This window comes from Moschus berezovskii, chromosome 20, assembly GCF_049115385.1.
Source record: "Moschus berezovskii isolate FMDL1 chromosome 20, NW_MosBer_1.0, whole genome shotgun sequence".
NCBI lineage: Eukaryota > Metazoa > Chordata > Mammalia > Artiodactyla > Moschidae > Moschus > Moschus berezovskii.
This window is the reverse complement of record NC_142479.1, coordinates 31,605,510-31,610,038: the sequence shown is the minus strand read 5'-3', so window position 1 is coordinate 31,610,038 and position 4,529 is coordinate 31,605,510. Positions and strand designations below refer to the sequence as shown.

At 45.0% G+C, this 4,529-nt stretch overlaps 1 pseudogene; it reads right to left on the bottom strand.

Moving 5' to 3' along the window:
- Nucleotides 1-676: 676 nt before the first annotated feature.
- Nucleotides 677-3,583, bottom strand: LOC148774669 (large ribosomal subunit protein eL22 pseudogene; annotated as a pseudogene).
- Between the last annotated feature and the right edge of the window lie 946 nt (nt 3,584-4,529).

Here is a 4,529-nt window from a genome sequence, read left to right as displayed (position 1 = left end):
TTTTTTTTTTTTACCACTAGTGCCACCTGGGAAACCCCTCCATAGATACTAGCAACAATTAATTTGTTAACTTTGATTATCAGCAAGGATGGAAATTTCCTCATATGCTCATTATCTGTTTATATTTCTGTGCATGTGTATATGTGTGTGTATGCATTAAAATATACTATTTGATTATTTTATTAAAAAATTTGGGGGGCCACACTGCACAGAATTTGGGGTCTTAGTTTTCTGGGGATCAAACCCATAACCTCTGCATTGAAAGCACAGAGTCCTAACCACTGGGGCACCAGGGAATTCCCAAGATACATATTTTATTTTATTTGTCTACTTTTTATTGAAGAATAATTGCTTTATAATGTTGTGGTAGCTTCTGCTGTACAATATCATCAATCAGCTATACACATACATATATCCCATCTCTCTTGAGCCTCCTTCCCATCAAGATATGTTATTTTGGATCGAAGAAAACTAAGCCATAAGCGACTGTAAGAGTGCATATTTATCAGGCAAGCCCCTGGACAGATAACTCTCTGTCAAGATTCATCTAATCCCAAAGAAAAGCAGGCACTAGCACCCTAGAGTTTCTAGACAGCATCTCTCCTTTCCACTCATTTTTTTTTTTTTGGTTGATAAATTTTATTTAAGAACTTATACAAATATTCCAGATTGAATTTTAATCCTCATCTTCCTCCTCTTTCATCTTGATTAATCTGGAAACAACGAAATTCATAACTTTGTTTGCTGTTAGTGACTATGGCTAACGAATCACGTAGATTATTCTTCTTCAAATATTTTTTGAAGGTATTTCAAATGCCTTTTGGAAAAGTGCACCTCGGAAGTTACAGTGATTTTGCTCTTGCTTCTTTCGATGGTTAGGACACCACCACCCAGGCTGCCAGCTTTTCCATCCACCTTGCTCCTCTCCTGAAGAAACTGCTCAAAATTGGTGCTATGCATGATTCCATCTTTTACAGATGAGTACAGTCCAGGGTTAACTTCAGGACCTGCTTCCTTGTTTTGCCCCAGCTTCGCCACAAGCTTTCTCACAGATGCCGTGGCGGCACCAGAGCCAGAAAGCTCCACTAGTTTGAAGATAGATCATCTCTTGTCATTTTTCTCTTTATATGTTTCCTTTAAGACTAAGTACATTCTTAAGTATGATTTTTATTGTGTTGAGGGACCCTGTGGAGCATATCACTGTTGGTGGAACAAATTGAGAGGGAAACGTGAATTTGATGTCCAGAAATCTGTAGCGCCACTGACCTCACTAGGAGGACATCACTCGGTAAGGCAAGTAGTCCCAGGGCAAGACTCTGGGCAGCTTTTAGGAGCACAGTGCGGCCGCAGCAGCTTCCCCTCCCACTGACAGCAGCTATAAATCTATTTCCCGTCTCGTAATTATGTCTCATGTAGTAATTAGCCCCTTCATATCAATGAAGCTAAATTTCCCTGTGTAATGGAGTGAAGCCTGAGCGTAGGAGACAAATTGAAATGCAGCTTTGGGTGGGGGGTAGGTGGGGGGAGGATAGGAGGTACCTTTGAGAGCTCCTCAGGGTCAGGGAGGACAGCCCTTGCTTGTGTGCCAGACACTGTGCTGGGCCCCTTGCACCACGCAGTTTCTTAAAATCCTCACACTGACCTTTCTGCTCCAGCACCTGCACTTTTTTTTTTTTAAGATTTTTTTTGATTGTGGACCATTTTTAAAGTCTTTATTGAATTTGTTACAATATTGCTTCTGTCTTCTTTTTTAAAGTTTTGGTTTTCTGATCCTAAGGTATGTGGGATAGTACCTCCCTGACCAGGGATTAACCTGTACCCCCTGCATTGGAAGGGGGAGTTTTAACCACTGGACTGCCAGGGAAGTCTGATCTAGTGCCTTCACTTTTGCTTTTATTGTCAGAGTGCAGTTCTGCACAGTCCTTCAGGTGGAAAATCAAACCCAACAGATGACATTGCCTGCCAAAGCCCCTGTGGGTGCTGAAGAGAGAGGTGCTGCTGAAGCCAGCCAAGGTGAGCTCTCGAGAGAGCTGCTTACCTCCTGGAATTTCACTCCACAGCCTGGAGGCAAGCATATATGGAGCCAGCATCAGGGTGGGACACAAGCTCTTAGGGGTCCCAGGGGCTCAGGAGTCCAGGAGCACAAGGACCCCGCTGTAATGGGAACATTTGGAACATCCCAGCAATGCTTGGAAGACCCGGCAGGAAAGTGCGGGCTGAGGAAAGGCTGGGGGTGGGGCAGGCAGAGTGGGCGGGTGCAAGGAGCTCCCACCCCTTCATCTCTCCCCGTCCATCTTCCTCCTCTCTTTTCCCTCTCACCTCTTCTCAGGCCTTTCCTTCCTGTAATCAGGTTGTGTTTGGGGAGACATCCATAATCTTGTAGCTTGACAGAATTTGTGTGGGAGGGGAAGGGCCAGCACAAATTGTCATGAAGGTGAAGAGAAGGGTAGGAAGGACATTGGATTAGCCTGGAATCCTTGAGCAAGCTACTTAGATGCTGCTAAGTCCCTTTGTTCCCTGATCTCTAAAATGGGGATAATAACCACACCTCACCAGACTGAGGAGAAGGTGAAAGATACTTCATGTTGACTCAAACATGTGCTGGTTTTTCAGTGACCTGTCTAGGGAAACATGTATCAATGCATGTTAAAATATATGTGTCTACACATCTCCAATTGTAGACATACAATTTACTAAATGTATTTATTTTTGTCTTTTAGGAATTTAAATCCACCACGTATAACAACTAGTTACTGCTTGTTAACAACTTACCCTATGCTAGACCCTATCTAGGATCTCTTGTTTCATTCTCAAAACCCTATAAGGTAGATATTATTAGTCCCATTTTACAGACTAGAAAACTGAGACCCCAGGTTAAGAAGATCTCCCAAGGTCATGGACCAAGTTAGTGTTAGAGCTGTCTGAAATAGACCTGAATTCTGAGTCTTTGGTCTTAATCATTGTGGTGTTTCTAAGAATCTGAGGTTTTTCATGTTGTTGTTCAGTGACCAAGTCATGCCTAACTCTTTGACACCCCATGGACTGCAGCATGCCAGGCTTTCCTGTCCCTCACCATCTCCTGGAGTTTGCCCAAGTTCAAGTTCATTGCAGTCCATATCATTGGTGAAGACATCCAACCATCTCATCCTCTGTTCCCCTCTTCTCCTTCTGCCTTCAATCTTTCCCAGCATCAGGGTCTCAGGGTTTTTCATAGCCAGATGTTTTTGGACTCAGAGGGAGGATATTTCCAAACACCATTTCCCCCAGGGCTGACTCCCTGCTTCCAGTCCATTGTGGCTCTGGCTCAAAGTGATCCAAGGCAAGAAGCCAGAAAGGCTTTGGGAATGTGCTGTGAAATTCACCTCCGCAGAGACTAGGATGTTTTACCAGCTGTGTCCCCAACACCCAGGGGAGAGAGAGCCTCAGCTAAGGCCTCAGGCTCAGGGTAGGAGTGCGGGGCACTGGCTGGGAGACTGCCCCCATCACACCAGAAGGTGTCTGCCTGTGGATGGGAGGTTGCTGTTTCTCTGTCTCCACACTGCATTGGAAATCTCTGTGCCTTCTCCTTTCCCTGCTTCTTCATTCTTGACCAGTGCCCTCTTATCTTCATTATACAGAATTCTAGAAGGGTTCACTACAGGCCCAGCTCTTTGCCAGGCTGGGAGACCCCTTCTGCATCTTTCCAGCTCAAACAGTGAGTTGATAGGAATTTCCTCACAGTACAGTGGTTAAGAATCCACCTTCCAATGCAGGGGACAAGGGTTCGGTCCCTGGTCGGCGAACTAAGATCCCATATGCCACAGGCCCTGGGTGCCACAACTAGAGAGGCTGTGGCCACAGCCAAAAATAAATAAACAAATATTTTAAAAAACCCAGACAGTGAGCTGGCAATGGATGAAGGGCAGCAGTAAGAACTGGGCTCTGCAGCCATGGGTTCAAACCTTGGTGCTGCCACTGTGCCCTGTTACTTGACCTCTTATGGACTTCAGTTTCCTTCTTTTACTTTCTTTTTTTTAAGAAAGAGCTAATAACATCTATATTTTAGGGTTGTGTGTATGTGTGCTAAGTCGCTTTGGTCATGTCCGACTCTTTTCGACTCTATGGACTGTAGCCTGCCAGCCTCCTCTGTCCCTTGGATTCTCCAGGCAAGATTACTGCAGTGGGTTGCCATGCCCTCCTCCAGGGATCTTCCTGACCCACGGATCGAACCCACATCTCCTGTAACTCCTGCATTGCAAGTGGTGCTGAGCCACTGGAGAAACCCTTTAGGGTTGTTGCTGGTATTAATCAGTACTCACGAAGGACTCAGTACAGTGCCAAATATATACTCAGTGCACAGTTGCTCTCATTTTTACCCCACATCAATCAGAGACTTCACAAGATGCTTTACACACACAATTCCCATTTGGATCACACAACCCTGTGAAGTAGAAGTAATTTTATCCCCATTTTACAGATGAGGAAACTGAGGCTCATGGAAGTTGGGTCACACAGCGTGTAAGAGCTTGGGTTCAACCAGGACTGCCTGA